This window comes from Amia ocellicauda, chromosome 7, assembly GCF_036373705.1.
Source record: "Amia ocellicauda isolate fAmiCal2 chromosome 7, fAmiCal2.hap1, whole genome shotgun sequence".
Taxonomy (NCBI): Eukaryota; Metazoa; Chordata; class Actinopteri; order Amiiformes; family Amiidae; genus Amia; species Amia ocellicauda.
The window spans coordinates 25284023-25298053 of NC_089856.1; positions in this window are offsets into that span (position 1 = coordinate 25284023).

The window sequence follows — 14031 nt, forward strand, 5'->3', positions numbered from 1 at the left end:
CCCCTCTGCTGCATGATTTTACCTCCTGTACCATTATTCTTCTCTTACAGATTCTAGTGGCGTAGGAGAGGAAAGAGACGGCGACTATTCCACTGGAACAGCCTACCCGCGGCTGGTTGTCGACCATTGTTCCGGGTGCCAGGGCAAGCTGCCCTCGGACGAAGGACATGACCAATGTGTGCGCTGGAGCATGCCCAGAACGCAGTAGTGACGGGAGAAGGGGGCTGCATACACTGTGCAACGTATACAGAGGCAGGCGCCGTAAGAGGCGCTCTCCCGGGAGGAGAGCGTGCTCCCCCAGACGAAGGTCCCCGAGAGCAAAGCGCTCCTGCTCCAGATCTTCTAGACGCTCCACTCTGTGGACTCCTCCATGTCGCAGGAGACAGGAAGCAGAAGGGATTGCAACATTGATTAAGTGAGCTGGGCTGGACTCCCAGCAGCAGATGCTGAACTCTGTGGTGGCACGACTTTAAGCGGAAGAGGCGTTCACCATCTCCCTCAGCTGCCACCACGGCAACCACCGCCACCAGAAGAAGCGCTGTCCCATGTGACATCGCCCTCAGACATATCGGATCCTCCATCTTTCACAGAGGAGTCCAAGGTGGCGAGTTCAGTGTCGGAGCACTTTCAAGGGCTGAGCATGGAGTTTAAAGCCCTGTTGAGATGTGTGGCTATGGCAGTGCACGTTCCCTATTGCCCCCAGGAAGAGGTTCCGAAAAACCAGTTTGTGAGGAAGAAGACCGCTAAGCCTGCGGAGATACTTCCCCTCCTTGATGATTATGTGGACATTGTGCAATCCACATGGAACCAGCTGGCATCTGTTCCTGCGACTTCTAGGCAGGCGGATGCCATGTAAGCAACAGTGGGGGTGGAAAAGAAGGGACTAGGGTCTTTCCCATTGATAGGGGATTTGGTGTCCAGGCTGGTTCAGGTGAATGCAGTATTAGGCAAAGAACCACTTTGCCCTAATAAACAATGCAGAACAACGGATGCTATGCTGAAGAAAGCATATTCTGCAGAGACTTCAGCAGTCCGGGCCAGTAACGCACAGGCCATCTTAGCCTGAGGGAGCGCCATGTGGAGGAGATGGAGCTAGTCAATGCCTATATAGGGGCGAAGGCCATGGGGAGATCTCTTGCAGCTATGGTTGCAGGCAAAGCTACAGAACAAGGAGAAGTCTGTCCTCCTGAATGCTCCCATCACCCCGGGTCAGACAGTCGTCGAAGTCAAAGGAAATATGCTGATCTCCAACAGGCTAGATGGCAGCCACAGCAGTGCCTATGGGGCTCCCAACAACCCAACAGTTGGCGCTGCACCACTTTTGCCATGGTGTGGCAGACAGACACGTCCTGGTTCGGACGGACAACACGTCAGTGGTGGCCTACATCAACCACCAGGGAGGCCTACACTACGTCGTGTGGCGTACAGTCTTTGCTCCATATGGGCAATACACCTGCCGGGCATGTCCAATACAGCGGTGGACATTGTCTCCAGGGGAGGTCCGGACAGCTCAGAGTGGAGATTGAATCCTCAGGTGGTGGAGCAGATTTGTAGGAAACTGGGACGAGCTTGGGTACACAGGTGACGACTCACTGTCCTCTGTGGTTCTCCCTGGCGACGGGAGGCAGCCCCCAGGGTGTGGATGCTTTTCCATATAAACCAACCAGTTGTCCTGGAGTCTTTTCATCCCCCTCCACGTACATCGGATGAGGACCGCAGACTACACACACTTTGCCCTGTCCGGGCTTTGAGGTGCTATATGCGGAGGACTGCGCTGAGCTGCAAATCCGACCAGCTGTTTGTCTGCTACAATTCCACCACCAGAGGGAGTGTGGTTTCGAAACAGCAACTGGCACACTGGGTGGCGGAAGCGATCTGCCTCACGTATGAGACTGCTAATGTTCCCATGCCTGAACACATCTCAGCGCACTCCACAAGGGAACAAGCCACGTCATGGGCTCTTTTTCACAGTGCCACAATTGGCACCTTGAAATCACCGCTCTCCTGGAGAAGTGAGCAATATGCAAAGTGCCCCCGGCGGGTAAGCATGAGGGATTGTATGCGCCATACTACCTTGTGCCCAAGAAAGATGGTGGTTTCCGCCTCATCTTGGATCTGAGGTGCCTGAACCGCCACCTCAAGGTATTGCGCAACCTGCACACTATGTCCCAGGCTATCAAGCCCGGTGACTGGTTCACCACAGTGGATCTGAAAAATGTTTACTTTCACATCCCCATTGCGCAGGCGCACAGGAAGTTTCTCCGCTTCGCCTTCGAGGACTGAGTGTTCGAGTTTGCTGTTCTCCACTTCGGCCTGTTGCTAGCCCCACACACTTTTTCCAAGTGCATGGACATCATGTTAGCCCCCTTGTGTATCCAGGGGGTCCGCATCCTCAGTTATCTAGACGACTGGCTGGTTTGTTCTCACTCGAGCAGGTTCAAAACCAAACAAACCTGATTTTAGGCCGCCTCTCCGAATTGGGCCTCCGGGTCAATCGGGAGAAAAGCTGCCTGACACCAACTCAGCAGGCACAGTTCCTCGGACTGCGCCTCGATTCCGTTGCTCGCCACATTGGAGCCAGAGAGAGTTGCCTCTTCCAACTGAGAGCTCTTGTCAGGGTGTCCCTTTGCCAGAGGCTGCTGGCCCTCCTAGTGGCTGCATCACAGACCCTCCCCCTCAGCCTCCTCCAATTGAGGCCACTGCAGTGGTGGTTCAGGTCTCTCAGGATGCACCCTTGCCGCGATTGAGCACGCCGAGTCACAGTCACTCCGGCATGCTGGAAGGTGCTCTGTTGGTGGCGGAGCCCTAACAGTTTGACCCTTGGTGTGCCTCTGGGGCCAGTTTACCACTGAGCAGTCATGACAACAGACACCTCCAAGCAAGGTTGGGGAGCAGTCTGCAGCGGACCTGAAGTCCACGGCAGGTGGACAGAACCCGCACAGGGCTTCCATATCAATGTCCTGGTGTGACGGCTCCCTCGCTCCATCTGCTGTGTTCAGGGTTTTCCCCTTTCAGGATGGTGGTGGGCGGAGTTATAGGCTCGTCAGATTGATAGCTGTGTCTCAGGCAGGGGATAAAAGTCTGCTGGCTTGAGCACACAGGAGGGTCTCTCTCCCCGTGAGCATGTTTTGATTTGAGTTATACTTTTACATTTCATCATATGCCTATACATCCTGACAATACATCCACTCACTACACTACTGATTACTGATGAACACATCTCATTGATTATCTATGTTATGTTTTGTTATATTAAGTTCAGTTAAAACATTTGTTAAGTCCTTTTCCCTAAGTGTGGTCTCCCTTATTGTCACAGGCTAAGAACCAGCCGTGACAAATGGGGGCTCGTCCGGGAGTCATGAGTATTTCTTTGTCGAATTGAATTTGTTTGGTAATTACACATCACTTGGAAGTTGTGTGCTAAGGTTTTGCCAAAATTGTAGATGGTTAGTTGTTGGGAGACCTACCTTGGGATTTTGTATTTAAGTTTTTATATATAAACTTTTATTGGGTATGGACTTATATATTTGGTTTAGTTTGTTATTGGTTTTGTTAGATATGCACCTGTATGGTGTGTTGGTTATAATTATAGGTTTTCTTTTGGTTTGTTAGTGTGCCGCGTGGAGAGAGGACCGATTCGTATTCTGTTTAGGGTCGGTTGTTTTGGAGCACAACAGTGGGAGATACAGGCAAGGTAGTTGCAGTGTGCTAACTGGAGCTATAGCTTTCTCCCCAGATAGGCATAAGCGACATGTTTTTTTTTTAATGCATTGGACTGTTTTTTTTTTTTTGTGTTATTTTTGTGTGGAAGTCGTGGATGGAGCAGTTGTCTCAGGATCACGTCCGTGGTTTGGTTAAGTCACCAGCTTGCCGGTTGCTTGTTCTGTTCCAGCGGGTTTTAGTGCATAAATACCCACTGCGGATCTGCACGAAGACTAGGGGTCAGATAGGTAGGATTTGGGGAAGCTCCTGATTTGTGCTGTATCTCTCCTGTTGAGCTTTGCCTTAGTTGATCTGGTTTGGTGTGAGAAAATGGGGAAGAGCGAGGGTTTTTCGTCTCTTTTTGTTGGATGTGATAATGGCATCTATTGTAGATGATTTTGTTTGTGTTCCATCTGAGGAATTACTTGATCGTTTTACTAAGGAACAGCTCTTACAACTGGCTGAGCATTATGAATTTGGTGAATTCAGTGTCAAACGGCTTAAGGAAAGCGTAAAGTCTATTTTGTTAGCCAGTTTGATAGATTCTGGTATTATTGGGGGAGAGAGTAAGGATTTATCTCCACCTAATCCTGTTGTGCAGGGGAAAATTAGAGGTTTGACTTTTGAGCAACAAAAATATTGCTTGTATTGCAGTTGAAGCATGACCAACTTAAACAAAAGAGGGAGGTTGAATTTAGAGATGGCTAAACTCAAATTACAACATCACCGACTAGAGCAAGTCAAGAAGGGTAAACTTAGTGATTACCCTGACCCTCCCAGAGGTGGTGTTCTTCCTGGTTTTGATCTAGCTGGTAACTTACGATTATTGCCTAAATTCTCTGAAAGAGACCCAGATATGTTTTTTCTCTGTTTGAGTGATTGGCTCAAGGGATTGGCCTAAGTCTGAGCACACTTTGCTGCTGTACTGCATATTGACAGGTAAGGCTCAGGAGGCTTATTCAGTGCTTAGTGTTCTTGATGGCACATATATATATAAAAATTAAAACTGCAGTGCTACAAGCATATGAGTTGGTCCCTGAAGCTTATCATCAATGTTTTAAATCCCTAAGACTATGTGAAAACCAGACACATGTTGAGTTTGCGCGTGAGCTGGTAACTCAGTTTAGTCGTTGGTGTTCGGCGTCATCTGTCACTACCTATGAAGAGTTATGTAATTTAATTGTGCTCGAACAGTATAAAGACTCTGTTTGTGAGCGTCTTGCTACTTATATCAATGAACATAAGGTGCGAACAGCTTCTGACGCTTCTGTGTTGGCGGATGAATTTGTCCTTACACATAAAACTAGTTTTGGAGAGACTCGTGTTCGTGATCCAAGGACAACTCAACTGGGTTTAGCCCAGTCCAGTACTGTTTGGGGCATGAGTCGAGTTCTGCTAAGCACGAGCGTGTGTCACGTGGGCCGGATTTCAGTCGGGTCTGTAATTACTGTCAGGGGAAGGGACACTGGAAAAATGATTGTCCTGTCGAAATCTAAATTAAAGTTTAACCCCAAGCCATTTATAAAACCTACTGCTTTAGCGGTGCCAGTTCTTAGCTTGGTTGGTTCTGCTGGTCAATCTCAGTTGCAGTTGCCCGTCAAAACCTTGAGGGGGCTTGATTATTCGCCTTTTATCACCGATGGTACTGTGTCGTTGGTAGGGAGTGATGTGTCTGTGCCAGTTAAAATCTTGCGGGACACAGGGGCTTCCGAGTCTTTTATCTGGGAGTCTGTGCTACATGTATCCTCTGAGACAGCCACCGGAGATAGTGTAATAATTTGTGGAATAGGCTTAAGTACGATACCTATTCCACTACACAAACTAGTGCTTAGGTCAGATCGTGTCCAGGGTGAAGTGGTAGTCAGTGTGCAACCCTTTTTGACTTTCGAAGGTGTGGATGTCATTTTAGGAAATAAGCTTGGGAGCGCGTATGGTCTGATGCATCTTCGCCTCTGGTGGTGTCCCCTAATCCTTTTCCCTTAGGATTTTCTAATGAGAGTGCGCATATCCTGAGGTGTTTTCAGCTTGTGCTGTGACGTGGGCTATGAGTCTGTATCTGATTCTGTTGACAAACTGGACATCACACAGTCTAAAATTGCATTGAGTGATTATCTTTTGTCTGTGTCTTGTAGTGATTTAGTGAGAGAGCAGAGTGCTGACCCCTCATTAAAAAAAATGTTTGAGCGAGTTCTTCCATTGGAGGATATGAACAGTGTTGCGCAGGGTTATTTTATTCAAGATCAAGTGTTGGTGAGAACATGGGTGCCTTGCGGTGACAGTTTTTTTGGTGATGCTATTGTTCAAATAGTGGTTCCAGCTGTGTATAGAGAACTGGTGTTGCAAACGTCTCATGGCAATACAGTTGGGCATATGGGCATCAGAAAAACTTGTGACTGCATTATGCGACATTTTTATTGGCTGCAGATGAAGAGGGATATGTCTGCGTACATTAAAACATGTCATACATGCCAAATTATTGGTTAACTTAACTAGGTAATAAAACCTGCGCTGTTGTTTTCTATTCCAGTTATTGGTCGCCCATTTGAGCATCTGATTATTGACTGTGTGGGTCATTTTCCTTGATCTAAGTCTGGCAGTAACTATTTGTTCACTGTAATGTGTCAAGTGACAAGACATCCTGCTGCCTATTCCCTCCGTACGATAACAATGCAGTTGGTAGTGAAGGCTTTACCACAGTTTATTTCTGTGTTTGGAATTCCTAAGGTCATACAAAGTGATCAGGGTTCTAATTTTACGTCCAAAGTTTTTGAACAGGTGTTGTGCCAGCTTCATATTAAGCACAACCAGGCTAGTGCTTACCATGCTCAAAGTCAAGGGGCTCTGGAGCATTCCATCAAACTTCCATCAAACTCTAAAGTCATTATTATGCTCATTTTGCACTGAGCTGGATTGGGAGGAGGGGTTGCGATGGTTATTTTTAGCAGATAGAGAGGTGTCACAGGAGAGCACTGGGTTTAGCCCGAATGACCTTGTGTTTGGTCATACTGTCCATGGTCCATTAATGGCACTGTTGGAGGATTGGAAGGGGACCGTTCCCCTCAGAATTTTTTATCGTACGTTAATGGTTTCCGACACCGACTTTATGTTGCTGGTGAGCTGGAAAAGGAAAAAAAAATATTTTCACAGGGTCGAATAAAGCGACTGTTTGATCCTGGTGATCAAGTCCTTGCACTCCTGACTATTGGCGGTTCTCCTTTCCAGGCCAAGTTTACTGGACAACACTGTGTGGTGTGGCGAGTTTCTGATTTAAATTATATAATTGCGACCCCAGATCGGAGAAGATTGACTCAGCTCTGTCATGTCAATTTGTTGAAGCCATATTATACACAGGGGTCTGTTTCTGGTTCTGGTATGGCCACAGCAGATGTTAACCTTGTGCTGTTAGCTGAGTCTGTGGGCATGGGTGTTCTCCCCTGTCTGCCGGTGACAGAGTTTGACGAGTATGTGTCTGGTCCTGATGACAGTGTTTTGTGGGGTAGACTGAGGAACTCTGAATTGCTCCTAAACCTTGATACAATATTGGGTCATCTGTCTGTGCCTGGTCGTAAGGAGTTGATAGAATTATTGAATGGCTATTCTTCTGTGTTTATGGATGTGACCACTCACACCCACCTTATAGAGCATGATATTGAGGTTGGGGATGTGGAGTCCATTTGGCAGCGTTTTTATCGGGTGTCTGCTGATAAACGCCGTTGTCTGGAGGCAGAGACACAGCATATGTTGGAGATTGATATTGCTGAGTCGTCATTTTCTAGTTGGGTATCGCCTTGCAGTTAGTAAGCCAGATAATACATTTAGATTCTGTACCGATTACCAGAAGGTTAATGTGGTTGCTAAACCAGATTCCTTTCCCCTTCCACGGATGGAAGATTGTGTTGATCAGGTTGGCGCTGCACAATTTGTAAGTAAATTCGATCTGCTTAAAGGGTACTGGCAAGTCCCTCTGTCTGGCTCTTTATGATTTTGTTCCCTAATTTCGTGTTACTCAAAATACCAAAGAAATCCGCTTGGTTGCATCTGTATTAGAAACTTTCACCAATAGTACTGCAGAGGCTATTTCCAATATTACGGTTCCGCTGCATTAGAGCAGTTCACCTCCCAGGCCTGTCCAACACGTTGGTGGACCTCCTCTCTCGGGGAGGACCCCCGGTCTCGGAATGGCGCCTCCACCCATTTGTGATACAACAACTGAGGAGCTGTTTCGGCAGGGCGGACATGGGTCTCTTTGCCCATTATGTTTCTTCGTCCAAGACCGCTCAGGAACCTTAGGGATCGACACGCTAGCCCACACATGGTCACACTGTCTCCTTTACGCGTTGCCCCCTTCTCCTGGTGGTCCTGGAGAAGGTCAGGAGAGAACGAGCGACAATTCTGCTGATAGCCCCACGGTGGCCTTGCAGATTCTGGTTTGCTGACCTGATCACCCTTCTCTACGGAGAGCCTTGGTAGCTCCCAGTGAGAGTGGACTTGTCCCAGGTGCAGGGCATGCTTTGGCACCCCAATCTGGGCCTCCTCCTGGTCTGGGCCTGGCTTCTGAGCAGGAGCGACTGATTGCCTGGGGTCTGTCAGACGCGGTAGTAGCCACTATTCAGTCGGTGAGAGCTCCCTACTACAAGGTCGCAGTATTCTTACCGTTGGTGGACGTTTAGCACCATTGGGGCCATATTATAATTTCTAAAGGAGCTGCTGGACCAGGGCAAGTCCCCATCCATGCTCAAAGTGTATCTGGCGGCCATCTCTGCATGTCATGTCCGGATTGATGGCGAGCCCCCTGGGTCTCATTTCCTGGCTGTGCAGTTTTTATCATCATGTGTCTGTTTTGCGGGAGATGGCTCCAGGGTCTAACCCTGCATTCCTCCCAAAAGTGCTGTCTTCATTCCATGTCAACAGGCCTATTGAGTTGATGGCTTTTCATCCTCCTCCCTTCGCTTCAGAGCAAGAGAGTTGGCTTCACCTGCTCTGCGCTGTACGGGCCCTCAGGTGCTATTTGGAACACACTAAGGACATTCGGTGCTCAGACCAATTGTTTGTGTCTTATGGAGCGCAGACACAGGGCCGGGCGCTTTCAAAGCAGTGGCTCTCACATTGGATTTTAGACACCATTACCATGGCCTACAAGTCCACTGGGACCCCAGTGCCTGAACACCTGGTGGCCCACTGGACTCGAGGCGTTGCCACATCATGGGCCCTTTTTTAAGGCGCCCCCTTGGCAGACATTTGTGCGGCTGCAGCTTGGGCCTCACAGCTCACATTTCCTTGGTTCTACAGGTTGGATGTGACGGGACCAGTCCCTTCCATTGGGAACCCGTTGTTGGCTGCAGTTGAGCCCCAGTAACCTACGGGCTCTGGCTCTTGCCTTTCCTCTCCCAGTCTGCCTCTGTTAAGTGCATCCTGATGAACCGTATCTTCCCTTCCGGACTATGCCTTCCAGTCGAGCACTCACACGAGTTGCTCCTGGACTTGCTGACAGCCATGTCAATGTGTTCCCAGGGTCTGTCATGCAGCCTACAGGTATGTTGCCTTACAAGGCCGCCCTGTATATAGTTAATTCATTATGACATCGTGTTGCAGTGGTGCATGCGTCTGGCCTGTACCCCGCTCTGTATACATGATATGTGTTAAACAGCAGGCCTGTGACTCCGTTCTGGGAAAAAGGTTAGAATGGAGCTCATTGCTGCTGTTCGCAGCTGTTGGCATTCGACTGCCTCGCTGTGTACATAGTTCCTTGGTCAGCAGGTCTGTGGCCCACTCTGGCTGTGTTATGCCATGGAGCAGGTGATCGCTGCTGAGATTCTCCAGTGCCCCGCTGGGTACATAGTTCATTTATTCACACAGTGAAAGCTGTAGTTGCCCTGTGTTAGCTGTGCTATTCGGCAGGTGTCAACTGCTCCTGTGTTCCACGTGTGGCGCATGAGCCGGCTCCTGGGCCCCGTGATGTATATACTTTGTTTGTCATGTCACAGTCAAGCTGTGCTAGGAGGCCAGGTGACCACCGCTTCTGTGGTGGTGCGGGAAGCGCATGAAAAGTTGCAATGTATGTAGTTTTTGTTTGTTTTTTGTTTGTAGAGCTGGTTCGGCCTCGCTCTTAGCTGTGCTAGTGGAGAAAGCGGACACCGCTCTGATGTCCCACATGTGGCGCAAGAGCGGGCTCCTGCGCCCCGTGGTGTATATAGTTCTTTGGACGAAATCTAATTGTCAGCACAATGGAGCTATTCCACTCAGTACTGTTCAGTTGAATTGGATGCTCCTGTGCTGCGCGCTGACAGCATGAAGGTCTTGCTGTCATGCAATATGTACATATTGTATATTATTGTTCAGCTCTGCTACTCTGTTGACTAGCCGGCTATGTATTCTGTTGTTTTTTCATTGGTCTATGGCCCCATTCCTATGGGATCAGGGGTCCACTGCCATGATAATGCGTGGAGGCCGCACAAGTTGCTTGATTGCCCGTGCCAGATATTGTTCAAGTAGATACGGCTTCACTCCTAGCTGCATTAGTAGAGCAGCCGGCCTTGCTATTGTAAGCGGAGGGCATAAGAGTTAACCTCTGTAGCCGTCCTTTGTCTATGCTGATTCTAGACAGTTCCCGGTAAGAGTGTGACTACAGTCCTCGCTCCTGGGTAGCTCAGGTGCGGCCCTACGGGGCCCCTGAGGTTACTGTCTGGAGTTGTGTTGCTGAGGCCCCTAGCGGTACACCTCGGGGGAGGGTCCCTTATCAGCTCGCTGCCTCCCTTGCAACAGTTTTGTTATACGGTAACCCCTCCCCCTTGGGCAGTGCTTCCGACTTGAAAGATAACAATAGGTTGCAAATGCAACCCCGGTTATCTGAAAAAGGAAGCACTGCCCAAGGGAAGTGTAAAAATATAGCAAAGGTTCAGAAAAGGTGGGGCTGATAGTTGGCTTTGGATGCCCACATCAAACATCCTCGAGGGCTGCATTTGGCCCCCAGGACACTTTGGGATCCCCTGGTGTAGAGGATCGTACCCCTGGCTAAGTAGAGCAGCAGTTCTGAGTCAATGCATGACTGCGGCGGGCAGCATTACTGATGTGCAGTCCTAATTTAATCAACTAGATAAATCATCCCTTGCTGACCGAAACTGTAACGCTCAAATAAATAATCTGGATGATTTAAAGAATCTTTATTTTCTATTAATTCTCTCATCAAAAAGCTTGCCTTATTAAGATCGCTCCCACCCCTACCGGATCCCCTTGGAAACAGTGCCGTCATTGTTGGGGGTATGTCAGCTGTCATTTCAGTGGGCAGGATTAAATATATTCAGACTCTTAGCCGGCTAACTTCAAGTTAACCTGCCAGGGAGCAGGTTTAAGATGCTGCACATGTTGCCCTGGTAAGCTCACTTTGGATAACCAAAAATCAGTTGGTTGCCTTTTTGAATGGCTGTGTCTCCGTGTTTAAATACTAACAAAGAGGAAGGGATACAGGTGAAGACAATTAACGAGACAATGTGCAGGTAAATCCAAGTGAGAATGCAATCCAGCGGCATGTGCTTGGCAATAAAAGCAATCAAACAATACATCACTAAATAACCCAATAAACCAATAAACCACAAGGAAAACAAATCATATAAGGAAGTAAAAGAACACACTTCATGAGTAAAAAAAAAACGAATTAGTGCGCACATCTAATTAATAAATTAAATAAATCCTAATAAATAAATTAAAAGTGATCAACTGCTTAAATGCCCTACACGCCCCGCCCATGACACGAGTGTTAAGAGTAGGATTGGACTGGATTTGATTTGATTAGATCGCACTGTGCATTGAACTTGACAGTGACTTAGGATTGTGGACAAAACTTGGTTGCTTGTGTTTATAATCATTAGTTTAGAGAGGGACTATAAGTTTAGTTTAGACACAATTTTGGAGCACGAAAGCACAGTTTGTATTATATTTCTATCTCTATATCTACTGTATTTATTTATTTCCATATTATTATTGTTACTGATAATTTGTTCAAATACAGCTGATGATTTACTAAAGCATTTGGAAAATGACCTGTCTGAAATAATTGTAGTGTACACTGTAAACCAAATACTTTCAATCTCTCATTGGATAGTTACATTTTCTGATGTTATGCATTCTTTAATCCTGCTTAAAATTACTTATTTGGAACAAGCCATTAAAAATGAAAGCTTCGTGCTGCTTCTGCACTCTTGCCGCTTCTAGAAAATCAGCTAGTTATACTTTCAAAACTGAAAAGAACCCCAGAGGTGCAGCCAGGTACTGACAAAGGGCTGGATTTTCAGAAACTCAAAATCTTCCACTGTGTGAAATTTGTTTTGCACATCTCATTTTCTACCTCTAATTTCAAAAACCTCCTGATGAAGTAGTATTAGAATTTTTTGGTTCTGTGTTTTGCAATTAAATCCTTGTAATGATTTGTTTAAACAATTTTATGGTGGCCCTGAATTGTAAAACACAAACAAAATGTACAGCACAAACCAACTCACTCCACTGCGCATGCAAGCAAACTCAGACCCACAAAACAAGCAAGCAAACTCAGTCATAGCAAAACCAAAGGAAGCAAACTCAGAGCCACAGCACAACAGAAATGAATGCACCACACCTGGAAGCAAAGAAAGCCACAACACAAGCAAGCAAACTCAAAGCAACAGCACGGAAACTCAGTCTTCGGAATGGCAGTACAGGTATCGCGAGACTCAATTACCACGTGACTAAACAACTGGAGACTGGGGAATAATTTGGGGAATAAATAATTAAATTATATAATTTAATAAATCTCTTTGACACCAACTCTAATACTTTATACCACTATGCTAACGGAGATAACAGCTGTTACATGTTTAAAGTCACCTACTGCTGCAAACAACTGTCCTAATTAGTTGTATGAACTATTGGAGTTAATGTCTAATACGTTTATGAATTAAGAACAAATTATATGTATTTAATTAATTAATTTTGGCACAAAATATCTACCATTGTCACTGGTTTGTTTATTCACGTGGAAATTGTTTTGGTAATTGAGCCAAAATGAAATTTCCTCAACAGCCCTGTCCCTCATCTATACACTCAGACAGCATCTCTACAATCCCACAGGACTCATTACTGACTGAAATGAATTAGAATGACTCCTTTCTTGAATTCCTTCCTAATAAGGGTATGCAGCCATTATATACATCTAGTCATGTAATACACTGCCAAAATGCCCAAAGTGCTACACTTCTCCTGAAGAACAAGTATTTTAATTAATATAATGTAATATTACATTTGCACACTACACACTCTCATTAAATGAGAAGTGAAGTGGTTGGTATAAATGGTAGCTGCAAAATAGAAAATACATTTTAGATTTCAGTAAGATATTTCAAGTATAAAGGCACTTTTAGACAGAGGCAGAAAATGACAGAAATTACTCACACACACACACAAGTCTTATATGAAAAAAACATGATGGAATATCATTCTTTAATTTGTTACATTTAATTATGTAATGGAAGGCACTATAAGACGAAATATATAAAATCCATTGTGTACTAAAAGAGCTGAAGACCATTAGAATATGTACAGAAAGGGTACATTTTTTAAATCCTGCAGTAATCAGTCTGTTTTGTTGCTTTTCTTTGACCATCACATGTCATATTCAGTTGAAAATCCCCGGTGATGCAAGGACCCTCTAAGGACATCATCCTGAAACATATGAAGGTTAAACAATCAGGGAAAGGAAGCCCCAAAACTGGGAATTAAATGTTAATACTCAAAACAGATTGTAGTTTTTGAGATTGTGTTTCTTATTCAGACTGAAACACCTTTATTGCATTGTAGTATTCTATAATTTAGGAGATGCATGGGACAAGGTGAACAGATGTGTACTGGGATTTACTTGGTTTCCTCAATAAACCTGGTGCCAATAAGGTGCAATCACCTGGTCAACTAAGAGAGATTTTAAAGCCTTTCATAAGGTGCTCCTTACCAAACCACCCAACAAACTACTCAGAATTTTTTATTTGAGTTTTTTTTTTAACCAAGGAACACATGAGGCTGTTTGTTCTTGCTCTGAAAAGCTCCAACTTGGTCCTTCCACTGTGTCATGACACAGTCATCATATGAGACATCTGTGCTTACAAGCTGAATTGCTTGAGCATCTTGGGATGTTTCCTTGACAACTGTGTGCATGTGTAAGATGTGAATGGGGGGCAAATTGGACTTATCTGTAAAGGTGATTGATGCCAAAAAGTCAATCAGGCTTTTCAGACACTCTGTGCGTTAGTCATGCTGATGAGGTTTGCTGTCAGCCCTATTTAAAGGCTAGCTCATTCTGTACATAAC